The sequence below is a fragment of the Lemur catta genome, chromosome 17 (assembly GCF_020740605.2).
Source record: "Lemur catta isolate mLemCat1 chromosome 17, mLemCat1.pri, whole genome shotgun sequence".
NCBI lineage: Eukaryota > Metazoa > Chordata > Mammalia > Primates > Lemuridae > Lemur > Lemur catta.
Genome location: NC_059144.1, coordinates 51,488,750 through 51,515,932, shown reverse-complemented (window position 1 = coordinate 51,515,932; position 27,183 = coordinate 51,488,750). Strand labels below are relative to the sequence as shown.

General features: G+C 40.6%; 1 long non-coding RNA gene across 1 annotated transcript in view; it reads right to left on the bottom strand.

Moving 5' to 3' along the window:
* LOC123622818 overlaps window positions 1-26,830 on the bottom strand; it is a 28,442-nt gene extending 1,612 nt beyond the window's left edge. The window contains exons 1-5 of the long non-coding RNA XR_006729637.1: window positions 26,815-26,830; window positions 26,136-26,285; window positions 24,217-24,293; window positions 24,035-24,097; window positions 21,624-21,700 (exon numbers count right to left, since the gene is read on the bottom strand). This is a non-coding gene — a long non-coding RNA (uncharacterized LOC123622818). The remainder of the gene's footprint in view (window positions 1-21,623; window positions 21,701-24,034; window positions 24,098-24,216; window positions 24,294-26,135; window positions 26,286-26,814) is intronic.
* Between the last annotated feature and the right edge of the window lie 353 nt (window positions 26,831-27,183).

The window sequence follows — 27,183 nt, the reverse complement described above, 5'->3', positions numbered from 1 at the left end:
TAGTAATCATCATCATTTAAGTCAACTGCTTCTTTTTAGGTATTTCTCTTTTCTTCCACTGAAGACTTTTCTATGCGAGATTATCAAACTGAAAATGATATCCTAATTACATGGAAACTACATTATTTGAATGCTGTGTGTTTTTGAATACTTGGCACTATAGAAAGAAGTGTATTTGGCTGAGTGTTGTTGTGAGTAGAATTCTATCAAGTGTTATCAAGAGAAATTTCATACAGAATTGAAAAAGAAGGCCTAGTATTTACCATGAATTATTTTTCTCTGACAAATGGACAAAGCATATAATTTTATTGTGACTTTTTTTTAGTTTTTTTTTTTATTTCAATAGATTTAGGGGGTACAAGTATTTTGGGTTACATGGATGAATTATATCATTGCTGAGGTTAGGGCTTTTCAGGTACAATGTACATTATTATGATAATGTTTTATAATTGAGTTTAAAATGAAAATAGAAGTTTTAAAAATGTATATGATTTAGAAAGATGTAATTTTCTAATTTTTAATTACATAATTTATTTTGAAAGAAAATCCATTCAATAAAATTAGTAGGTTATACATCATAAAGTTTGCTAATCATTGAAAGTTTGTCTTAGAGTTCTGTTAAAATAGATTGTGTACTAAATGTTGTACAAAATACAGTTAGATTTGGTTTAGGGCTAGTAAATGTATATAATAAGAAAAACATATAACAAATATTTTCAATGGTGGAATTGAGCTTTAATGTAACATTTTGAAACATCCCATTTCATTATGAGACATTGATTAATTCCTATTCTCAACTGCTGAGGAATGGAGAAACAAAAGAGATGGGAATATTTGCCACTGGCCAAGAGTGAGACTGGCGCTGTCACCAGTGCTGTTGGTGCAAGACGCAAGCCACACAGCGCAGGAAGCAGGGTCCCCATCATCCTGAAGGAAGAATAAAATTCGGTTGGCTTTTAATCCATGTGTGTGCGTGTGTGCACATTGTCCTCATGTGTATCAATCAGTATACACGGTATATTTTATTAGAGCTTTTGTTCCAAAAATATTTTGAGGACAATTAGAAAAGAAGATACAGAGTAAGGCTATATATATTAGAAGGGGATGAGAAGGATGAGGAAAAGAGAAATGAAGTTTAGGATCTAAAATAGAGCCAGGAGGAAACCTAATAGGAGAAAGTCTTCCATGAATTCCTACAGCTTGTTAAAGATGTGTCACAAATTTGGGTTTTGGTATAAAAGGGCAAGCTCAACATTTTAGTGATGGCCATAAAGCAAATTTGTTGCCCAGGTGAACCGTAGCTATTATTCACAATGCTAAAACCAGAAAGAAATTTATCCTGAGGGTTTTCAGAAAGGTAACCATTTTCTAATTGATGGCAGAGCATAGCCCTGTGTCTTGAGTAGTCAAGATTGGGCTTTTGGGTGCAATTTTGACTAAACTGTCACTGGTTGTGTGATGAAGAGTGTCCCAGGACAGTCCTCTGCTGTTGCCTGTGCTCTTTTTCCCAACTACCAAGGAAATGGACTGCACAACTTACAGTATATTTTAGGCCTGGTGCAGTGGCTCGTGCCTATAATCCTAACGCTTTGGGAGGCCAAGGAGGGAGGACTGGTTGAGGCCAGGAGTTCAAGACCAGTCTGAGCAAGAGCGAGACCCCATCTCTACTAAAATGGGAGGGGGGGGAGAAAAGCCAGGCGTGGTGGCATGTGCCTATAGTCCCAGCTACTGGAGAGCCTGAGGCAGAAGGATCACTTGAGCCTAGGAGTTTGAAGTTGCAGTGAGCTGTGGTAGTAACACTGTACTGTATCCCAGGTAACACAGTGAGCTGTGGTAGTAACACTGTACTGTATCCCAGGTAACAGAGCGAGACCTTGTCTCCAAAAAAAGAAAAAAGAAAAAGACACCCCCCCCAAATTTACAATATGTTTAATCTTCAGATATGAAACAAGTACATTATTCTTGAACCTGTGGTGAGTTTTGCATCATTACACAGATATGTCATTTTCATCAGTTGTGTCACTGTTATAGACTGGTAAGTTTTTAAAAAGTTGGTAAAACTTGGGGATAGGTCCAATTTAATTGTGTAAAAAGATTAGAGCAAGCTATAAAATGTACAATTCATCATTACTGAAATCACAACTTAGAATTAAAAATACTCTTTTTATAAAATGGAACCAATGTTAATAATATAAGTAGTGTATGTGTCACAGTAAAAACGGTTTATTTCTCCCAAATGAAAACTCTGCCTGTTATGGAAGGGATAGTTAAGTCTCTACTAGCTTTAAAATAAATAAGTGTTTTACTTTTCTACTTTTAATTAATGTCACTGCATAAATAAGAGGTCAAAATCTAATGTAATTATTTGCAGTGTAACCTTTGGGACAATCATAATAGAGAAACTTTTTAAAGAGAAAGTATTTGTAATGCCTTCACTATTCATGAAAGATATAATGGAAAGAAAAGGGATTTTATTGGTTAATCCCCATAAAATCTACATAATCTTTCACATATATTTTTATTTCTCTTGGGTATACACCTAAGCGTGGGAATGCTGGGTCCTACGGGAGGTAAACACTTAACTTTTTAAGACATTGCCCAACTGTTTTCCAAAGTGGTGGTTCCATTTTACATTCCTACCAGTGGTGTATGAGAGACCCACTTTCCCCCATCCTTGCTAACATGTGGAGTCGAGACTGGCTATATAATTTGCTGGGTCTGGGGCAAAATGAAAACGCCGGGCTCCCTGTTCTCAGATCATTAAGGATTTCAAGATGAAAACAGGAGGGCATGAAACAAGGCGCAGGGCCCTCCGTGCAGGGGCTCTGTGTCACTGCACAGGTCACAGGCCTGCAAAGCCAGCCCTGCGTGGCCCGCCAGTCTTTCTTTCAGCCACTCGGGCAGGTGCACAGCAATTCTCACTGTGGTGTAAGTCGCAGTTCCCCCACAACTAATGACATTGAGCATACTTACTTGTCTTCTGAGCATCTTCTTTGGTGAAGTATCTAGCCAAATTTTTTGCTCATTTTGTTATTGGGTTATTTTTTATTACTGAGTTTGAGACCTATTTACATATTCTGGATACAAGTCCTTTATCAGGTACAGGCTTTGCAAATATTTCCTGCCAGTCTATGGTTGGTATTTTCACTCTAACAGTGTCTTTGGAAGAATATAAGTTTAAAATCTTGATAAAATTCTGCGTGCTCTTTCAGAAAACCATGCTTCAGGTGTTATATTTAAGACGTCTTTGCCTAGCCCAAGATCACAAACATTTTCTATTTTCTTCTGGAAGTTTATAGTTTTACATTTATATTTATGGCCCATTTTAAGTTACTTTTCGTATATGTATGAGATGTGGAATGAGTTAAATTTTTTTTTTTGATACACGAATAGCCACGTTTTCCTGCACACTTTATTGAAAAGACAATCCTTTTTCCACTGCATGGCCTTTGCTCATCTGTAACACATCTGTTTTCCATGCATGAGTGAGTCTATTTCTTTTCCTTTTTTTTTTTTTTGAGACAGAGGCTTGTTCAAGTCGCTGGGCTAGAGTGACATGGTGTCCGCCTAGCTCCCTGCAGCCTCTAGCTCCTGGGCTTGAGTGATCCTCCTGCCTCAGCCTCCTGAGTAGCTGGGACTGCAGGTGCCACCACCACACCTGGCTAATTTTTTTTCTATTTTTAGTAGAGACGGGGTCTCAGTCTTGCTCAGGCTGGTCTCAAACTCCTGACCCCGAGTGATCCTCCCTCCTTGGCCTCCCAGAGTGCCAGGATTGCAGGAGTGAGCTACTGCGCCCGGCCGTGAGTCTGTTTCTGAACTCTCTATTTCATTCTATTGATCTATTTGTCTTTATACCATGGTCTTGATTACCACAGCTTTATTAAAAATCTTGAAATTGAGTGGTATTAGTCCTCGAACTTTGTTCTTTTTTTTTTTTTCTGGAGGACTTATTCTATGTCATTTGCATGTCCACATGAATATTAGAATCAGCTTGACAATTTCTATAACAGAGAACACTTAGATGTTGACTGGGCTTGTGCTGAATCTGCAGATCAATTTGGTCAGAACTGATGTCTGAGTGTTTTTCTGACCTGCGAAGAAAGAGTGTCTCTCCCTTTGCTAAGGTCTCCTTTATTTTTGCTCTGCAATGTTTACAGTTTTTATAGTACAGGTCTTTTGTAGTTTTGTCAGATTTATCTGTAAATATTTCTTTTTAAATGCTATGACAATCTAATGCCACCAGTGGTATGACAAGAGGTGGAGCCCAGGTGGCAATGTGAGCAATGGCTTCCTCCAGAGCAAATGTTCCAAGAGACAGACAGTGGAAGCTGCTGGTTTCATGAGTCCTGGGCCTGGAAGCTTGATACCATGTCATTTCCACCATGTTCCATTCACCAAAGACGTCCTGTACGTTTTCTCTTCATCTCATCAGCTCTTTGCTCTGTTTTCTTTTATGACTTCATTTGCATTGAGTATTTTTTCATTCTTATTTCCTTTGTGGCCCATTAGCTATAACTTTTTGTTTTACTGTTTTAGTTATTTAGCTTTAGGGCATGGTTTCTCAACCTTACATTTTGGGTTGGATAGTTCTTTGTGTGGACACCTGTCCTGTACAGCGCAGGATATGAAACAATACCGTTGGTTTCTACCTTCCAGTGATATGACACCACTTTCTGTGCCGCGTAAGAGCCATACAGAATGCTCCACACTTGCGTCGCTTCCCCTCGGGTTTCTATGGTATTGTCATACATGTTACTTACACATGTGTTATACACCCCAATTTCATTATTGTTATTTTTGTTTAAAGAGTCAATTATCTTTTAAAGATGTTTTAAAAAGAAAAAAAGTCACATACTACCCATTTGGTTACCATGGGCAGATCTCTAAACATAATCTCATCTAGTATCATTTTTCTCCTGCCTAAAGTACATCTAACATTTCTTACATTTTAAGAGTGTGTTGCTGATTGATTCTTTCAGCTTTTATGTATCTTAAAAAGTATTTCACTTTAAACCTATTTTTCTTCTGATATACACAATTTGCCACTGTAACCATTTGTAAGTGTAGTTCACTGGCGTTAAGTAAATTCACAATGCTGTGCAACCATCATCATTATATATTTCCAATTTTCTAATCATAACAACCGGAAGCTCTGTAACCATTAGGCGATAACTCCCATTTCCCCTGCCCTCAGCCCCGGGTAACCTCTAACATACTTTGTCTGTGTGAATCTGCCTATTCTAGATATTTCACAGAAGTGGAATCATATGGTATTTGTCCTTTTGTGCCTGGCTTATTTCATTTATCATGATGTTTCCAAGATTCACCCATGCTGTAGCAGGTGTCATATAACTCCATTCCTTTTCATGGCTGAGTAATATTCCTCTGTGTGTACTTGCCACATTTTCTTTATCCATTTATCATCTGTTGATGGACATTTGGGTTGTTTCTGCCTTTTGGTTAGCGTGAATACAGTTGCTATGAACATTAGTATGCAAATGTAAGTTTGAATCTCTGTTCTGAATTCTTTTGGTTACACACCTGTAAGTGGACTTGCTGGGTCATACGGTAATTCTATGCTTAACCTTTTGAGGAACCACCAAAGTGTTTCAACAATAGCTGCACCATTTTTCACTCTCATCAGCAATGTATGCGGTTTCCAGTTTCTCACAGGCGAGGGGGATGGAGGGATGGGATGGAAGATGCCTGGGCTGGGAGTCGGTACCCAGTGTTCCCTCCTGGTCTTAGATCAGGCTCCTCAGCTTCTTGGCCATCGGAGCAGGGCTGCTCCCCATACCCACTGTGGCAGTCCCCTGGAGTCCCTCAGGCTTCACCAAGCAGCGCCCAGGTGACAGGTCCCCAACAACCCCCTTGGACCCGCTCAGACACTCTGGGGCTTTCAACAATTAGAAGCCTGCCCTCTGCTGGCTGCTCAGTGACACAGACCCCAGGAACCGGCAACGGAAACAGGAACGCGCAGGCGCGGCTCTCGCAGGGCAGAGTCTGTGCTCCACTGCAGGCTGGGGCAGAGCTTTCGCTCCACTGCCGGCTGTGGTCGTGGCACTTCCGGCTTCTGAGGGAAAGAGGCCGAGGCTGGGGCCGAGCCCGGAGCCCCAGCGCTGGCTCAGCTGGGGGCGGGCTCCGGTCCAGTCACCGCCGCACCCAGGGCAGAGGCTGCGCCCAAGGATCAGGCAGGCTCAGCTACGGAGAAGGGAGCAGGGCCCACCCAAGCCGCAGCCGCCGCTGCCGCATCCCCCACGTCCCCCACGTGCCTGTTGCTCCCTGGCTCAGGCGTCCCCCTCAGGCTCCTGCCTTTGCCCAGAGCCCCTTGCTACCACCCGCTCGGTTTCCAGTTCCCCCTTCCCCGTGCAGCCCATTCACCTGCTGGGGTAAAGCCCTGGAGGTGGCACCGCCTTAACCTCCCTTCTTCCCAGTGACAGCCTTTCCACGTTCTCTTTGCCACCGTCTCCCCATCCTTTAACCCTGACCCTTTCTTCTTTTTCTCTTCCATTTTATCTTTCTCTCTCTTCTGTGATCCTCACTCCTTTCTCCCTGTTTTTTTGCTCTTCCTTCTCATCCCCCTCACTGTTTTATCTCCACTGACCCCTCCTCTCCATGTCCCTTCTCCCATCTGTCCCCTCATTGGACGTCCTTCCTCGCTCGCTGCCACACCTGTCCCCATCTCCTTCTCCAGGCTTCAGGGGTCTAGGCAGGAACAATTTGAGGACCATCTCTTCCCAGGAACCGCAGGGCAGGCAGATGGGGATTTGTAGTTTTCTTCTTCCTTTTGTGTTTGGAGAAAGGGGAGCTTGGAGGCGTTGAAGAGAGCCTGGAAGCCTTGTTACCTACTGTCACGGCAAAACCCAAGAGATGGTGTGTTACAGCGTGATAAAGAGAGGGCCGACATGCATATTGAGACCTTACGAAATATTTAGCTTTTTGACAAAAGTAGCTAAAAAATATTTTGATTTATTGTTTTTTTTAATTTTGAGCATCTTTTAGTGGGGAGATACAGCTTCGGAAATTTAAACATATTTATTTACAGGCTTGACTATTGTAACTTAGAAAAAAATGATTCTTTTTTTTTCTGAGGCAGAGACCAAGGGCATTTGAGGACTGACAACGACCTTGCTTCGCAGTCAGATTGTGACAGTCTCTTTAATACCTTCCAAAGGGTTCATATGTTTTGCCTTCTCTGCTTTAGTTGGGAAAACCTTATATTTGCAAATTTTCTCCCTCCTGTTTCAAAATAGCTTGAGATTTCTGTTGGTTTTTTTCATTGAGTTGGATTACACGTGGTTTGCAGTACATTTATTAAAAACATTGCTCCATAATACGCAACAAGCTAAATGTTGGTCTCCTAGAGGGACAGACATTCTAGTCAAAACTAAATCCCAATAATCATATTCTCATAGAATGTTAGTCATTTCCTATTTTCCCTCCATCTGTTCTTTAGGAAAATGGATTACTATAAAATCTTTTAATCTGTGAACTTTCCCTAACTCACTGGCTCCTGCATTTTTAGGTTGTCATTTTCCTGTGTCTGTCTCCTTGGTTTTCACAACCCATCACCCTGTTATTGTGTGCTGACCTCTTTCTCTTTGTGGAATATGAGTTCCTATAGGCAGCAGCTGTGCCTTAGTCCTGCTATTACTAGTGCTCAGGCCAACAAGGTGCTTGAATGATTTACTTTATGGTCTCATTTTCCCTCCTGGCAAGTATAATCTTAAACTGAAATTTGAGGCAACTGGACTACTCAGAGTGAGTTTGAGAATCTTATTTTTGGTGCAAAAAGAAATTTTAGTGAGATATAATGATACTCTATTCAGAATAACAAGCCATCCTCCTGAAGACATGAAATAGCTAGGTTTTTGGAAGTGTAAGCCCTTTGGTTTTTAATAAAATTATAAGTAATGAGGGAGGAGTTACGTTACTCCTACTTGGGTATTTAGGGCCCAAAAGTGTCATTTGGGCTGGGCCTGAAAGACAAATAGGATTTATCTAGATCATTTTGGGAAGAGAAAGAATGCTGCATTGTGAATGTGAGTACAAAGTGCTAAGGAATTAGGATGCATTGTAGGAAGCAGGATTACCATTACATAGAGTGGAAGGATGCAAGAAAGAAGATATATAGTAGGAAATGAAGCTAGAAAGATACTATCTTAGTCCATTTAGGCTGTGGTAGCAAATGCCATAAACTCCTTGTAAAAAAAAGAAATTTAATTTTAGGATAAAAACACAAGGGAGAAGACCCTTCAGGATGCACCTCCAAATCTAAGTTAGGATCCCAAACAACAATTCCTAGGAAAAGAACCAGCTCAGAGTAAACCAGGACCATCAACCAAAAACGATGCTCGGGGACGACCCACCAGTCCCAGCAGAGGAGAAGCTCGGAGTTGGAGGGCCCAAAGGGGCCGTGCCAGTACTCGGTGCCGAGTTCGGGCTGCTGACTCTTTGGTGGTCCTGAGTCTTCCCTGAGCCCCGAGCTCCACACCCGAGTATCAATCTCGTCAACGGAAAACAAACCAAACTCTGTAACATAATTTGAAAGAGATTTAATCTGAGCCAAATTTGAGGCTCATGACCCAGAACCACGCCCAAGAGGCCTTGAGAAAGTGGACTCGCTGTGGCAGGTATGTTCTACTTTGGTTTTATACATTTCAGGGAGACAGGGGTCATAGGTAAAGTCATAAATCAATATGTGGGAGGCACACATCGGTTTGGCCATCTCGAAGAGGGCGGGAGCTCACAGGTTATAGGCGGCGGCAGCAGTCTGTGTGTGGGGGGGTGAGCCTCAAAGCAAGTTCCCCCGCTTTTGGCCAAGATATGTCAGAGAGATGGCATCTATGGCCAAACTTTTATGACCTTTAACTTTCACATCCACTTAATTTTTAATGACCATTGACATATTGAAGTTCAGTGAATTAGACAAAATCATCTTTTCACAAAATACTGATATCTTATATTTTCATTAAAAAATTTTGTATGGAATTATTTTCCTTTCATCTACAAGTTTTAAATACTACAAGTTTTAAATACATACATATACAGACGATCACATCAACTCTTAGAAAAACCTAGAAAGTTAAAGTAACTTTGAAGTGTTAGTCGCCCATTTTATTGGCATTCCTAAATACAAAGATAACAAGGTATAAGCTTTAAACTTAACCAATGTTGTAGTATTTTACCTTATAAATGATCCAAACATTTTATGATTATCTCTTTTAAATTAACATAATGACGTTAAGATTTTCAATTATAGGAAAATTTTATTCATTTGTATTTACCTACTTTATCTTATCTATTCATTTACCTTAGCATTTTACGTAGATTCCAGCTATTAATTTAAGTTACTTTTGTGTTTGCCATTTTTGTACCCTGTAAATTAGATCTGCAACACGGAACAGGGATTAAAATATAGTTTCAGTTACTGGCTTTTCAAACTTAAACTCGTAAATCTTACCGAGAAAAGCAAATAAGTCCTTCAGTAAGACTTAGTAAACAAATATGACATCACTTTTAAATGTTATAAACGTACTAGACATTTTAGAACATCCCATTAGTTCATTAGATCCTTCCAAAACATCACGTCCCAAAATAGAATTTATTCACATCATAGGGATCAAAGTGTCTCTGGTCCCCAAAGTCTGGGAGCAAACGCCCTCAAAAGGTCCCCGTGAAGACCTGTTGAGAATTTACTGCCGTGAAGGTTACTAGGAGAAAGGATTAAAACTTATGAATGGACACCTTCAGAACGAACACTCAAAGGTGCAGGGGAAACTGTCCATTATTTATGTTGAAAGCATGGACAGTGCAGTAGAAATGACTGGCCCAAAAAGGGGTGCGCTCATTCTAACAGGCCGAGTGGCAGAACCAGCAAGGCTTTTACATTGAGATTCTGCTTGGCCTCTCTCCAGTGTGCCTTCCTTCCGGGCTGCAGGGCGGCAAGGCCCTTTCTGGCACGGGGTTTTACGGTAAAACAAAGAACAAAGAGGGTCAGGTAATTACTTCATGGCCATTTTACATAGACTAAGTTTGGGTTTTAAGTCCAGCTTTTGAAGAACAAAAAAAAAAAGTGTGCTCTCCTTGATTCTAACAGATGCTAATTGCTTCTGTAAATATGGCTTGCTGACCTAGCTTAAGTGAAGCCGAGATGGACTTGACAGGCCAGGGAGAGATAACTGCAAGTTACTTCCTGATAAAGGGCTGGAGAGTCCCTGGGCCTTCCAACCAATTAACCAGATAAGAAGGGCAAGGCGTAATCAGAAGCCTGTCCTGCTACTTAAAAACCAACCAATCAAAAGCCAGTCCCACGGCTTGAAAACCAACCAATCAGGAGCCAAGACAATCAGCCACTTTTGAAGGAGCAAATGAATTAAGGGAGGGAGGGGGGATGGCATACCCCGTGCATGTAATCTGCTGAAAAGTATAAAAGACATTCACCTCCGCTGTGCGGGGTCCCTGCCCATGGAACGAGACCACTGCGTTGGTGCTCGGGGCTTGGACCCCAGCTCAAGCTAGTCAATAAAACTCCTTTGCCTTTTTGCAGCCTCAGTGACTCTGTCTTTCTGTTCCTGGGGACGAGGGGAACCAGCTTTAACACTTTCACAAAAAAGGGGTTCTGGGTTGTACGACCTGCCTACGGTACAGGGATTCTGGTTTTTATGGCCGGCTTCAGGGAGGGATTGGTATAAGAGGCAAGCAGACGAGCCAAGGTCAGAACATCTTTGCTCCTGAAGCATTCATTTAAAGTTAAGTTTTCTGAATCCCATATCAACATAAGATCACCTGAGTGTAGACTGAGAGGGAGACACAGAGAGAGAGGAAAAAAAAAAAAATTCTCAGTGCCAGTCCTCAGCACCTCAAACAATGCTACAAAGAAGTAGCATGCTTTTTCCGTGAGGATCAAGATTAAGCTGTCCGGAAAACAATCTAAATGGTTTCAGAACAATTTTTTTTTGGGGGGGGCTGTACACTTGAGTACACGCAATATTCATAAAGAGTAAGACTGTTTTGAGATTCCCTGGATTGTAATCATCATTCACTTTTCATCTTAAAATAAATTACTACACAAAAATTAATAATTTACAAACGTTTTCCCCAGGCACAAACTTTGTTACAGCCACATAATGTACACATAACCGGCTCGCTTGTAAAGAGTGGGAGAAAAAAGAACAAGACCAAGGGAAAACTGAAGCTTTCAACTTAAGCTCTCCTAACCACAACTTCTAGGACAACTCTGAGTCCCTGACACTCCCGTTAACATTACATGACAGTGCATTTAGAAACACCTTCTGTGTACCTCTCTATACACACTGAATCAGTGGAGGTAAACTCTATCTGCCTTTAGGGTTAAAAGACCAAAACGGAAAAATTTTCATACCCCTTTGACCAATAACTTGCATCAGGATCTCCAGGTAGCCTTTCCATTGTAAATGCTGTAAACAGTGAGTTATCTGAACATCAACAGAAAAACTTAGCAGGGTTTAGAGTACCCAGAAAAGAAGAGAGAGAAATAGCTCGAGACACTTCAACTCTATAGTGCGGTAGGTCTACCGTTTCAGCTCTGAATTTTTCTGGATGCAATTTGCCATTTCGTAAAAATTTGTGCACAAGCATTAGCTATAACCAGCTGGAGCCCTAGCAACAGCTGGCATGCCTTCAACTCTTTTCATTTCTGGAACTACTTGCAAGTAGAGGCACCACACACCAACTGCGGTGCCCCATGGGGGTCATTCTCTGTTGTCTTTCCTCGATTTTAAAGGATGTCCCATTTTTTCTTTAAAAGAAGCAACCGAAGTGTAACACGGGGTTTGGTGTCGTGGATCAGAGTGTGCTGCTTGTGGGTGGGGCTTCTCAAAGTCTCACCACTGAGTCACTCCCACCCTCTTAGGTGTCTCAGGTTTCTCTCTCGGAGGTCTAGCACCTCCTAGAGGGCTCCAAACACTGAGTGATCAGCTCTTATATGCGTTTCCTGGACGAGGCTTTTAATTAAGGTGTGTGTGTGGGGGGGGGTCCCTATGGGGCCACTCGCGCCTCGGGGAATCGCCCCAGGCAACTCCCACCAGGGACCCCGGTCGCCTGGGGCTCCCAAGGCTGGGAGGAGTAAGGTTGCCCCTTCTCTTCGGAGCTGAGGAACTCAGTCTCTCATTTATCTACCAAGAAGACAGTTCAGTTTTCTCTTTCAAAAATGCACAGCAAAGCCAATTGAGATTAATTTTAGGATAAAAAGACAAGCCAGAAGACCCTTTAGGATGCACCTCCAAATCTAAGTTAGGATCCCAAACAACAATTCCTAGGAAAAGAACCGGCTAAGAGAAAACCAAGACCATCAACCAAAAACGGCACTCGGGATGACCCACCAGTCCCACCAAAGGAGAAGCTCGGAGTCGGAGGTCCCAAAGGGACCATGCCGGTACCCGGCGCCGCATTCGGGCTGCTCCTTCAGTGGTCCTGAGTCTTCCCCGAGCCCCACGCCCGGGCGTCAATCTTGTCAATGGAAAAGAAACCAAACTCCCTAACAGAATTTGAAAGAGATTTAATCTGAGCCGAATTTCAGGCTCATGACCTCGAACCACGCCCAAGAGGCCTCTAGGTAAAGTCATAAATCAATACGTGGCAGGTACACATCCCTTTGGCCTGAAGAGGTGGGCCATCTCGAAGCAAGGGCTTGCAGGTTATAGGCAGCAGTGGCAGTGTTGGGGGAGGGTGAGCCTCAAAATTTTATTTTAGTTCGCAAGTCCCCCCTTTTGACCAAGATATGTCAGAGAGATGGCATCTATGGACAAACTTTTATGACCTTTAACTTTCACATCCACTTAATTTTTAATGACCATTGACATACTGAAGTTTAGTTTCAAAGATCAGGAATTAGACAAAATCATCTTTTCACAAAATACTTATATCCTATGATATTTTCATTAAAGAATTTTGTGTGGAATTATTTTCCTTTCATCTACAAGTTTTAATTACACACATATACAGATGATCACGTCAACTCTTAGAAAAACCTAGGAAGTTAAAGTAACTTTGAAGTGTTAGTTGCCCATTTTATTGGCATTCCTAAATACAAAGATAACAAGGTATAAGCTTTGAGCTTATGTTTAAGAACCAATGTTGTAGTCTTTTACCTTATAAACGATCCAAACATTTTATGATTATCTCTTTTAACATAATGAATTTAAGATTTTAAAATATAGGAAAATTTTATTCATTTGTGTTTACCTACTTTATCTTATCTATTCATTTACCTTAGCAGTTTATATAGACTCCAGCTATTCGTTTAAGTTACTTTTGTGTTTGCCATTTTTGTACCCTGTAAATTAGATCTGTAACATGGAACAGGGATTAAAATATCGTTTAAGTTACTGGCTTTTCAATCTTAAACTCGTAAATTTTACCGAGAAAAGCAAGTAAGTCCTTCAGTAAGACTTAGTAAGCAAATATGACATCACTTTTAAATGTTATAAACGTAGTAGACGTTTTAGAACATCCCATCAATTCATTAGATCGTTCCAAAACGTCACGTCCCAAAACAGAATTTATTGACATCACAGGGATCAAAGTGTCTCTGGTCCCCAAAGTCTGGGAGCAAAGGCCCAAAAAGGTCCCAGGGAAGACCTGTTGAGAATTTACTGCCGAGAAGGTTACTAGGAGAAAGGAATAAAACTTATGCATGGACACCTTCAGAACGTACATTCAAAGGTGCAGGGGAAACTGCCCATTATTTATGTTTAAAGCATGGCCAGTGCAGTAGAAATGACTGGCCCAAAAGGGGGTGCACTCATTCTAACAGGCCGAGTGACAGAACCAGCAAGGCTTTTACATTTAGTTTCTGCTTGGCCTCTCTCCAGTGTGCCTTCCTCCCTTCTGGGCCGCAGGGCGGCAAGGCCCTTTGTGGCACAGGGCTTTACGGTAAAACAAACTAAGAACAAAGCAGGTCAGATAATTACTTCACGGCCATTTTACATAGACTAAGTTTGGGTTTTGAGGCTAGCTTTTAGAAAAACAGGGGTTCTGGGCTGTACGACCTGCCTTGGGTAGAGGGATTCTGGTTTTTATGGCCGGCTTCAGGGAGGGGTTGGTACAAGAGGCAGGCAGACGAGGCAAGGTCAGAACATTTTTGCTCCTGAAGCCTTTGTTTTAAGTTAAGTTTTCTTAATCCCATATCAACATAAGATCACCTGAGAGTAGGCTCAGAGAGAGAGACACAGAGAAAGGACAAAAAAAAAAAAAAAAAAAAAACTCTAAGCGCCAGTCCTCAGCAACTCAAACAATGACACGAAGAAGTAGCATGCTTTCTCCATGAGGTTCAAGATTAAGCTGTCTGGAAAACAATCTAAATGTTCTCAGAACAATTTTTTTTAGAGGAGGGCTGTACACTTGAGTACAAGCAATATTCATAAAGAGTAAGACTGTTTTGAGATTCTCTGGATTGTAATCATCATTCACTTTTCATCTTAAAATAAATTACTACACAAAAATTAATAATTTACAAACGTTTTCCCCAGGCACAAAGTTTGTCACAGCCACATAATGTACACATACCCTGCTCGCTTGTAAAGAGTGGGACAAAAATGGACGAGACCAAGGGAAAAACCGAAGCTTTCACCTTAAGCTCTTCTAACCACAACTTCTAGGACGACTCTCAGTCCCTGAGGGTCGGGTTAACATTACATGACAGTGCATTTACAAACACCTCCTGTGTACCTCTCTATACACACTGAATCAGTGGAGGTAAACTCTATCTGCCTTTAGGGTTAAAAGACCAAAACGGAAATATTTTCATACCCCTTTGACCAATAACTAGCATCAGGATCTCCAGGTAGCCTTTCCATTGTAAATGCCATAAACGGTGAGTTATCTGGACATCAACAAAAAAAGTTAGCAGGGTTTACAGTAGCCAGAAAAGAAGAGAGAAATAGCTCGAGACACGTCAACTCTATGTGCGGTAGGTCGACCGTTTCGGCTCTGAATTTTCCTGGATGTAATTTGCCCTTTCGTAAAAACTTGTGCACAAGCATTAGCTATAACCAGCTGGAGCCCTAGCAACACCTAGCATGCCTTCCACTCTTTTCATTTCCAGAACTACTTGCAAGTAGAGGTACCACACACCAACTGTGGTGCCCCATGGGGGCCATTCTCCCTTGTCTTTCCTCGATTTAAAGGATGTCCCATTTTTTTCTTTAAAAGAAGCAACCGAACTGTAACACGGGGTTTGGTGTCCTGGATCAGAGTGTGCTGTTTGTGGGTGGGGCTCCTCAAGGTCTCACCACTGAGTCACTCCCACCCTCTTAGGTGTCTCAGGTTTCTCTCTCGGAGGTCTAGCACCTCCTAGAGGGCTCCAAACACTGAGTGATCAGCTCTTATATGCGTTTCCTGGACGAGGCTTTTAATTAAGGTGTGTGTGTGGGGGGGGGGTCCCTATGGGGCCACTCGCGCCTCGGGGAATCGCCCCAGGCAACTCCCACCCAGGACCCCAGTCGCCCAGGGCTCCCAAGGCTGGGAGGAGTAAGGTTGCCCCTTCTCTTCGGAGCTGAGGAACTCAGTCTCTCATTTATCTACCAAGAAGACAGTTCAGTTTTCTCTTTCAAAAATGCACAGCAAAGCCAATTGAGATTAATTTTAGGATAAAAAGACAAGCCAGAAGACCCTTTAGGATGCACCTCCAAATCTAAGTTAGGATCCCAAACAACAATTCCTAGGAAAAGAACCAGCTCAGAGTAAACCAAGACCATCCACCAAAAACGGTGCTCGGGATGACCCACCAGTCCCACCAAAGGAGAAGCTCGGAGTCAGAGGGCCCAAAGGGGCCGTGCCGGTACCCGGCGCCACGTTCGGGCTGCTCCTTCAGTGGTCCTGAGTCTTCTCCAAGCCCCACGCCCAGGCGTCAATCTTGTCAATGGAAAAGAAACCAAACTCCCTAACAGAATTTGAAAGAGATTTAATCTGAGCCAAATTTCAGGCTCATGACCTCGAACCACGCCCAAGAGGCCTCTAGGTAAAGTCATAAATCAATACGTGGCAGGTACACATCCCTTTGGCCTGAAGAGGTGGGCCATCTGGAAGCGGGGGCTTGCAGGTTATAGGCAGCAGTGGCAGTGTTGGGGGAGGGTGAGCCTCAAAATTTTATTTTAGTTCGCAAGTCCCCCCTTTTGACCAAGATATGTCAGAGAGATGGCATCTATGGCCAAACTTTTATGACCTTTAACTTTTATATCCACTTAATTTCCTATGTCCACTGACATACTGAAGTTTAGTTTCAAAGATCAGGAATTGGACAAAATCATCTTTTCACAAAATACTTATATCTTATGGTATTTTCCTTAAAAATTTTTTATGGAATTATTTTCCTTTTCTCTACAAGTTTTAATTACACACATATACAGATGATCACGTCAACTCTTAGAAAAACCTAGGAAGTTAAAGTAACTTTGAAGCGTTAGTCGCCCATTTTATTGGCATTCCTAAATACAAAGATAACAACGTATAAGCTTTAAACTTATGTTTAAGAACCAATGTTGTAGTATTTCACCTTACAAACGAGCCAAACATTTTATGATTATCTCTTTTAAATTAACATAATGACTTTAAGATTTTCAATTATAGGAAAATTTTATTCATTTGTATTTACCTACTTTATCTTATCTATTCATTTACCTTAGCAGTTTACTTAGATTCCAGCTATTCGTTTAAGTTACTTTTGTGTTTGCCATTTTTGTACCCTGTAAATTAGATCCGTAACACAAAACAGGGATTAAAATATAGTTTAAGTTACTGGCTTTTCAATCTTTTTTTTTTTTTTTTTGAGACAGAGTCTCACTTTGTTGCCTGGACTAGAGTGAGTGCCATGGCATCAGCCTAGCTCAGAGCAACCTCAAACTCCTGGGCTTAAGCGATCCTACTGCCTCAGCCTCCCGAGTAGCTGGGACTACAGGCATGTGCCACTATGTCCGGCTAATTTTTTCTATATATATTTTTAGTTGTCCAGATAATTTATTTCCATTTTTTGTAGAGACAGGGTCTCGCTCAGGCTGGTCTCGAACTCCCGACCTCGAGCGATCCACCAGCCTCGGCCTCCCAGAGGGCTATGATTACAGGCGTGAGCCACCGCGCCCAGCCTTGGCTTTTCAATCTTAAACTCGTAAACCTTACCGAGAAAAGCAAGTAAGTACTTCAGTAAGACTTAGTAAACAAATAAGACATCACCTTTAAATGTTATGAACGTAGTAGACTTTTTAGAACATCCCATCAGTTCGTTAGATCCTTCCAAAACATCACGTCCCCAAACAGAATTTATTGATATCACAGGGATCAAAGTGTCTCTGGTTCCCAAAGTCTGGGAGCAAAGGCCCCCAAAAGGTCCCCATGAAGACCTGTTGAGAATTTTCTGCCGTGAAGATTAATTAGGACAGGGACACCTTGTCCCTGGTGCAAGGTGCAAGGACACCTTGAGAACGAACACTCAAAGGTGCAGGGGAAACTGTCCATTATTTATGCTGAAAGCATGGACTGTGCAATAGAAATGACTGGCCCAAAAGGAGGTGCACTCATTCTAACAGGCTGAGTCCAGAACCAGCAAGGCTTTTACATTGAGATTCTGCTCGGCCTATCTCCAGTGTGCCTTCCGGGCTGCAGGGCGGCAAGGCCCTTTCTGCCACGGGGTTTTAGGGTAAAACAAAGTAAGAACAAAGCAGGTCAGATAATTACTTTATGGCCATTTTACACAGACAAAGTTTGGGTTTTAAGGCTAGCTTTCAGAAAAAAAGGGGTTCTGGGCTGTATGACCTGCCTTGGGTAGAGGGATTCTGGTTTTTATGGCCAGCTTCAGGGAGGGGTTGGTACAAGAGGCAAGCAGACGAGGCAAGATCAGAACGTTTTTGCTCCTGAAGCCTTGGTTTTAAGTTTTCTGAATCCCATATCAACATAAGATAACCTGAGTGTAGACTGAGAGAGAGAGAGACAGAGAAAGAGGGAAAAAAACAAAACATAACCTCTCAGTGCCAGTCCTCAGAACCTCAAACAATGATACAAAGAAGTAGCATGCTTTTTCCGTGCGGATCAAGATTAAGCTGTCTGGAAAACAATCTAAATGGTGTCAGAACAATTTTTTTTGGGGGGGGCTGTACACTTGAGTACACGCAATATTCATAAAGAGTAAGACTATTTTGAGATTCTCTGGATTGTAATATCATTCACTTTTCATCTTAAAATAAATTACTATACAAGAATTAATAATTTACAAATGTTTTCCCCAAGCACAAACTTTGTCACAGCCACATAATGTACACATAACCGGCTCGCTTGTAAAGAGTGGGACAAAAATGGATGAGACCAAGGGAAAACCGAAGCTTTCAACTTAAGCTCTTCTAACCACAACTTCTAGGACGACTCTCAGTCCCTGAGGGTCGGGTTAACATTACATGACAGTGCGTTTACAAACACCTACTGTGTACCTCTCCATAGATGCTGAGTCAGTGGAGATAAACTCTATCTGCCTTTAGGGTTAAAAGACCAAAACGGAAATATTTTCATACCCCTTTGACCAATAACTGGCATCAGGATCTCCAGGTAGCCTTTCCATTGTAAATGCCATAAACAGTGAGTTATCTAGACATCAACAGAAAAACTTAGCAGGATTTAGAGTAGCCAGAAAAGAGAGAGAAATAGCTCAAGACACTTCAACTCTATAGCTCCGTAGGTCGACCGTTTCAGCTCTGAATTTTTCTGGATGGAATTTGCCCCTTCATAAAAATTTGTGCACAAGCATTGGCTGTAACCAGCTGGAGCCCTAGCAACAACTGGCATGCCTTCAACTCTTTTCATTTCCAGAACTACTTGCAAGTTGAGGCACCACACACCAACTGTGGTGCCTCATGGGGGTCATTCTCCCTTGTCTTTCCTCGATTTTAAAGGATGTCCCTTTTTTTCTTTCAAAGAAGCAACCGAACTGTAACACGGGGTTTGGTGTCGTGGATCAGAGTGTGCTGCTTGTGGGTGGGGCTCCTCAAAGTCTCACCACTGAGTCGCTCCCACCCTCTTAGGTGTCTCAGGTTTCTCTCTCGGAGATCTAGCACCTCGGAGAGGGCTCCAAAGGCCGAGTGATCAGCTCTTATATGCGTTTCCTGGAAGAGCCTTCTTTTAATTAACGTGGGGGGGGGGTTCCCTATGGGGCCACTCGCGCCTCGGGGAATCGCCCCAGGCAACTCCCACCAGGGACCCCGGTCACCCGGGGCTCCCAAGGCTGGGAGGAGTGAGATTGCCCCTTCTCTTCGGAGCTGAGGAACTCAGTCTCTCATTTCTCTACCAACAAGACAGTTCAGTTTCCTCTTTCAAAAATGCACAGCAAAGCCAATTGAGATTAATTTTAGGATAAAAAGACAAGCGAGAAGACCCTTTAGGATTCACCTCCAAATCTAAGTTAGGATCCCAAACAACAATTCCTAGGAAAAGAACCAGCTCAGAGTAAACCAAGACCATCCACCAAAAACGGTGCTCGGGATGACCCACCAGTCCCACCAAAGGAGAAGCTCGGAGTCGGAGGGCCCAAAGGGGCCGTGCCGGTACCCGGCACTGAGTTCAGGCTGCTCCTTCAGTGTTCCTCAAGCAAATTAATCTGTCAAACTGAAAATACTGTAGAGTCAGAATTAAGTAAAACAAAGCCAAATGGGGGCAGAAAACTGTCATGTGCAGAGAGGAGGAGGAGAATGAACACACAGAGATGCAGAGGCAAGAAACCATATTAACTGGTACATGAGAAGGGAGAGGAGAAGCCACAGTTCCCAAACCTTCTGTGTAGGTCCCCATGTAACCTAATTGTACTCTGTTTCCTTCCTTCCTACTGTGGAAGGAAACAAAAAATTCACCCTACATGTGAAGTGTCACTGAGATGAGACGAAAGGAGTTTCCAGAAAGAAATGACTAATTTAAAGAGGCCAAGGAGTCACGAAGGCCGATGGGGAAAGACCAATGAAAAGGTCACCAGTGACAATGGAAAGAGGAGGTCAAGTGAAATTGTAAAGACTGAAGACAGATTATTAGGACAAAGGAGAGAAGCAACCAAAGAAATTGAGACATTGGATATGAATCACTTCCTTGAGAAGTCTGGCAATAAGAACACAAGACAGATAAGGATAGTAACGTCAAAGGAATGCAAAGTCAAGTGAAAATCCTGTCGGGATAAAGAAGGGCTATGCCTGACTGAGAGTAGAGACAAAGGTCTGTGAATGGAAATGGTAATGCTATAGAAAAGGAATGTCCTAACTCCAGGAATTAGGAAAGGATTGGAAAACAGACAGAGTTGAAAGAGATCCCTTTATCTTATTAAGGGAAAAATTTAGATTCATTTATTCAACGAATATTTTTCTTTCATCAGTATATTAAAAAGGGATTTGTGCTGATCTGTAAATTCAAAGTAACTCCAGTAAAAATCCAAGTAAGATTTTTGTTGTAGATAGACAAGTTGAATTATAAAATTTATATACCAAGACAAAACAGACTAGAACAGCCACAATTTTAAAAAATAATAAAGTTAGAGGACTCATTCCACCTGATTTCAAGAGTTACTGTAAAGCTACAGTAATCAAGGCCATGTAGTATGGGTGGAAAAATAGATAAAGAGTTAAATGCAACTGTCACAGTCTAGAAATAGATCCACACAAATGGGGCAACTGATTTTTGGCCAAGGTGCAAAGGTAATTCAATGGACATTAGACAGTCTTCTCAACAAATGACACTGGCACAATTCCATATGCAAAATAGAAACAAATACAAAGAATCAAAACCACCACAATTCAACCTCAAACAATTTATAAAAATTAACTCAAAACCTTTGTGACCTTGAATTATGCTAAGAGCTCTTAGCTACAACACTAAAAAGTCATAAAAGCAAAATTGATAGTTTATACTTTATGAAAATTAAAAACCCCTGCTAAGAAAGACACTGTTAAGATGAAAAGACAAGGCACAAGCTGAGAAGAATTATTTGCAAATCACATATCTATCTGATAAAGAATTCAAAAGTCAGTAAGAAAATAACTGAATAAAAATGAGGAATACTTGAACAGGAATGAAATACTTACACACACAACAGCATGGATCAACGTCAAGTGCATTAAGCTAAGTAAAAGAAGCCAGACTACTGGGGATACATAGTATGGTTTCATTTACATGACATTCTGAAATAGGTAAAATTTTAAGAACAGGAAATATATCAGAGCATGAGAGAATTTTCTGGAATGATGAAACTGTTCTGTATCTTGATTATGGTGGAGGTTACTTGCCCGTATGCCTTCATCTAAAGTCATGGACACCAAAATGTGCATTTTACTGCACGTACATTGAAAAGAAAGGTCTATGGATGCCTACGGGATCCCAGGCATTTTGCTGAAAAGTGGAAGGAGTGAACAAAGCAAACTTCCATCATTTTCCACATCATGTTTAAAACTTCAGTGAGGTAAAGATGAGGGCATAAAAAAATAAAATGACTGCATTTTATGGTTTCAACAATTATGAGATAACGTTAGCTATAAAAAGTGATGAAAGTATAATAATTAGTCACTTATAGAGCAGCACTATTCAAGAATAAAGAATAAAAAAAAGACTGTAAAGCAGCAGTCCCCCACCTTTTTGGCATCATTCCTTTCACAGCCATCTTTACATCACTGTTTTTTTTTTTTTTTGGAAAGCAAGAGATGCATATCTAAAATACAAAAGCAGAAAACCAAAAGATTTTTCATTAACGACTTTAAATTACCTCAAACTTAATTTTGTAACCACTGGCTCAAATATAGTTTTCACAATAATAAATGCTCTTATAAAGGATGATATACTAAGCCGGGCAGGGTGGCTCACACCTGTAATCCTAGCACTCTGGGAGGCCAAGGCGGGTGGATCGTTCAAGGTCAGGAGTTCGAGACCAGCCTGAGCAAGAGCGAGACCTGTTTCTACTAAAAACAGAAAGAAATTATCTGCCCAACTAAAAATATATGTAGAAAAAATTAGCCGGGCACGGTGGCGCACGCCTGTAATCCCAGCTACTCGGAAGGCTGAGGCAGTAGGATTGCTTAAGCCCAGGAGTTTGAGGTTGCTGTGAGCTAGACTGATTCCAGGGCACTCTAGCCCGGGCAACAGAGTGAGACTCTGTCTCCAAAAAAAAAAAAAATGGTTGATATACTTAGCTTGAAATCAGGAAGAATGTTTATTTAGGATAACTAAATAAAAACCAAATTAAAGATGAGAAATAAAAGATAGTAAGCATTTCTCATGAATTATCTCCTATTAATTTTATATTAAAATTTAACGTAAAACATTTGCAAAGCTGATGTATGATAAAGTTGAAGAGATTAGCAATCTGGGGACTATTTATACTAAAAAAATTAAAATTAATTCCTATGTTCAAACATAACCTCCAGATGACTAAAAGGCCTGCAATGTGAAAGTCAAAATTTAAAACATTTACCAGAATATTTAAGAGAATATCTTTATGGCCTTGTTGTGGGGAAATATGTAGACCAAAAAAAAAAAAGAGCTGGAACATCTAATCAGAATTTTAGCCATATAATTGAGACAGTCGAGCAAGAGCTATTCCTATAAAAGCACAGACCTAGACAGTGGCAGGATACGTACCAAATCTGAAAAATGGTTGTTTTCAAATGATGCGACTATGGATAATTTTTTATAACCTCCTTGTATTTTTGCATTTAATTGTATTTTCTAAATTTCCACACAGTATGTATGATAATTAAGAAAAAAAGGCCGGGCGCGGTGGCTCACGCCTGTAATCCTAGCTCTGGGAGGCCGAGGCGGGTGGATCGCTCGAGGTCAGGAGTTCGAGACCAGCCTGAGCAAGAGTGAGACCCCGTCTCTACCAAAAATAGAAAGAAATTATCTGGCCAACTAAAAATATATATACAAAAAAATTAGCCGGGCATGGTGGCTCATGCCTGTAGTCCCAGCTACTCGGGAGGCTGAGGCAGTAGGATCGCTTAAGCCCAGGAGTCTGAGGTTGCTGTGAGCTAGGCTGACGCCACGGCACTCACTCTAGCCCGGGCAACAAAGTGAGACTCTGTCTCAAAAAAAAAAAAAAAAAAAAAAAAAGAAAAAAAACCCCACAGTTCGTTTTAAGGATTCAACAAGATATTGAAAGAATCTTTCACATCAGGTAATACTACTAGAATTATAATACTACTTTACTATAATGAAATGTATTAATACCACATTAATGAGTAAAATTTAAAAAGCACATACTCTTAGGTGACTCCATTAAATAAAATTAAACACCTATTTTTTAACAAATTTCAACCCCAACTATAAACAGGATTCTCTTAATTGATAAAGATTTTCATATCTGAAATGAACAGCCAGCACTTTTTATCAGAAGATAGTAAAGGTATTTCCATCACCACTGTGATTTGAATGATCTGAGAATGTCACAAAATAGAAAGTAGGAATGTATATATTGGAAGAGATTATATATAGATGATGTAGCTATCTACCTAAAAAGTATAAAAGTGTCATCTAAAAAGCAATTAAAATTAGAAATAATAGAATACAATTTTCTGCGCATCTACTATGTGCCAGGCTTTACTCCTAGTGCTTTCCATACTTAACTCATAGTTTCACAACAACGCTATGACAGTACTATTAACCTCACTTTATAGACAAAGAGGAGGCTGAGGTACAAAAAGATTAAGTTAATTGCCCAAGTTTATTCATAAAGTTGCTAACAGACCTGGGAATTGAGCCAAAGTTATCTATTTCTGGAGCCCATTCTCCTTAACTAAGGCACTCTAATAACAAGCTACAAAGTATAATCAAAGAAAGATCTGATTAAGAACAGCACAAACTAATGACTGCAGTTATTTGTCTATAATGACTGCAACTATTTGTCTACGTGTCCCCCTATACTAGCCTGGGACACTCCTGTGGGAATGGCCTTTGACTTTATCACCACTGTGGCCGATGTCTGCTACGGAACCTCTAGTGAACAGCAAGCACACAGTAATGCACATTTGACTGAATTTGGGAAACACACCTGTAATTAGTAGAAGAATCATAAATTGAAATTTCAGAAACTTGGTATTTCTGGAAATGAGACCTTCAATCAGCATAAAAAAAGAGAAATAACTTTGTGAAAAGTAGAAACACAACAAATAATCATAATATGAACAAATAACAAACTTAAAAATGAAGTTCAAAAAAGAAATCTCGGCATACCTCAGATACTGAAGGACAGAGACCACCAATATGTACCAAATAACCTTTATCTGTTCATAAGGGTTCGGCATTCATTTCTGCTTGTAGAAAAACACAATATACCACAGAAATGATCATTATTGTATTGAGAAGTTTAAGAGAAAATGAAAAATTGCTAAATATTTCATGGTTTCTTTTTACTATCACAAAGCTTATTATAAAGTTATCAGCAAATATCAGCAAGACCAGACTGAAGACCAAAAGCCTGGAGTACAGTGCTAAGATTTCTGGGCCTTAATCATATCTTAAAAAATAAATGGGTTGGATTAGTTAATATTAAGTCTCTCATAGCTCAAATAAATAAATTACATCTAAAAGGAGTAATCAGTTACAGCTGTCCCTTGGTATCCCTGGGGGACTGGTTCTAGGACTCTCTGCAGATACCAAGATCTGAGGATGCTCAAATCCCTTATATAAAATCGCATAGTATTTGCGTATAATCCACACACATCTTCCTGTATACTTTAAATCATCTCTAGATTACTTATACTACCTAATACAATGTAAATTCTATGTAAATAATTGTTATGCTGCATTGTTTAGCAAATAATGACAAGAAAGTTGGTTGAATCCATGAATACAGAACCCATGGGCTGACTGTACATCATGACTAAAAAAGTCTGTCATTTGTCCTTGGTTCAGAGAAGTGCTATGAGAACACTGGATGTACACAGGATCTTAACTCCTTAGTGTTAGCACTGGATAGAGCTAGTGGTTTCAGAGACCTCTTTACACACATTCCTTTGCTGGGGAAATAGCACACCAAGAAAACCTTTCAATCAGACAAATATCAACAGCAGGTATTATATAGCTTGTGATAATGTTAAGAGCACATACGAAAAAGAGACAAATTACTTGAGTTAGTATGATTTTGGAAACCACAAATACGAGGATTATAGATAATTTTTTTCTTGCTTGACAAAAAAAATTGAAAATTCTTAGACTGCAATCTCATAGTCAATATTGTGAAGGGAACCTGGTCTGAAGTCAAAAAAGATTCAGTAAATTGAGATTTGATGGCCGGGCACGGTGGCTCACGCCTGTAATCCTAGCACTCTGGGAGGCCGAGGAGCGCAGATTGTTTGAGCTCAGGAGTTCGAGAGCAGTCTGAGGAAGAGCAAGACCCTGTCTCTACTAAAAACAGAAAGAAATGACTTGGACAGCTAAAAATCTATATAGAAAAAAATTAGCCGGGCATGGTGGTGCATGCCTGTAGTCCCAGCTATTCGAGAGGCTGAGGCAGAAGGATTGCTTGAGCCCAGGAGTTTGAGGTTGCTGTGAGGTAGGCTGACACCACGGCACTCACTCTAGGCCGGGCAACAGAGTGAGACACTGTCTCAAAAAAAAAAAAAAAAAAAAATCCACACAAAAAAACCCGTACGTGAATTTTCATAGCAGCGTTGTTCATCACAGTTGTTTGGGTTCACTCACTCACTATCTATTCATTAGTGAATACATAAGTCAAATGTTGTATATCCTACAATGGAATAATATTTAGCCATAAAAGAGAATGATGTATTATTGATATACACTGTCCAGATCACAGTTGAAACATTATGCAAAATGAAAAAAAGCCAGTTGGCCACACAGCATATAATTCCATCTATATCACATGTCCAAAGAGGCGAATCTAGAAAGATGAAATATGTTAGTGGTTGCCAGGGGCTGAGGAGAGGGAAGAACGGGGAACGACTACTAATTTCTTTTTTTTGGGGGGGGGTGATGAAAATATTGTAAAATTAGATAGTGGCAAGGGCTATATAAACTCTCACTTATGTACTTTAAAAAGGTGTTTATGTTAAGTGAATAATCTCAATAAGGCTGTTACAGTAAAAAAATTATTTCTCCCCTCACTCCCGCAAAACAGAAAAATCGGTTACTTAGGATGTACTCTCAGAAGTACTAAGTTCTGCTCTGTGACATTGCCAAAGTGCTTCTGCAACAGGTTCCACAGATCTGTACTCCCTCCAGCACTGCATTTAGCACCTGTGTCACTGTGCGAATGTCTGAATCAGCACCATCTCTTAAATCTGATAAAAAAAATTTTATTATTGGTTAAACACTTTCTTCTCCTATTTTCATCATATATTTCTTCTCAAAGGGTCAGTTCTTAGCCTTTAAAATTTACCATCTTTATGCATACAGCACAAATGCTTCAATTTCTCAGGAAATGTAGAAATAGTTACTTTCTTGCCATTTTGGTCAGCAATAATTAACTCATCCCAATGGGTTCCATTTCAGCTTTTAACAATAAAACCTGACTTGAAGTCAAATATTTTGAACAGTTATAAGAACCACTCTGCTTCTCAGACAGGGAAATTAAGAGGGTCACTACGAGTCCACCTGGGTTATGTCTATTTCCAGTTTCCTGACTACAATTCACTTTCAAGTGAAATGTCCAAGTGGCTCCCAAGATATTTTAAAACCATAAGGTGTAGCAGAAAGGAAATGAAACATTTATCGGCATCTTCTACAAGCCAAGTGCTTTATGTGTATTACTTCATTTAATCTTAATAAGCCTATTACCCTCACTTAAATGAAAAGAAAAATAAAAATCACCAAGGGTAAGAACTTGCCACGCAGCAAATATGTGCCAGAGTTAGGGATCAAATTGAGGTGTGTCTAACTCCAAAGTCCATATTCTTTCTGCCACTGTACAGCGCTTCCCAAGCTTACTGACTCTGAAAAATCAGAAAAGACTTCAAATGTGAGTTCTGCCACTTACTGTGTGACCAGTTTCTAAGCTTCTTTAGAACAGTTTACAAAAACAAAATAAATGTAAAAAGAGGAGGCTAAAAACTCACTGTGGAATGAAACTTTTTAAAAAATAACACTTTTTTAAAACAGCAAAATGTATGGAATAATTCTAAACATTTTTCTCGAATTTATCTCAAGATTCACTTTACCTTCCAACAAACATAGACACCT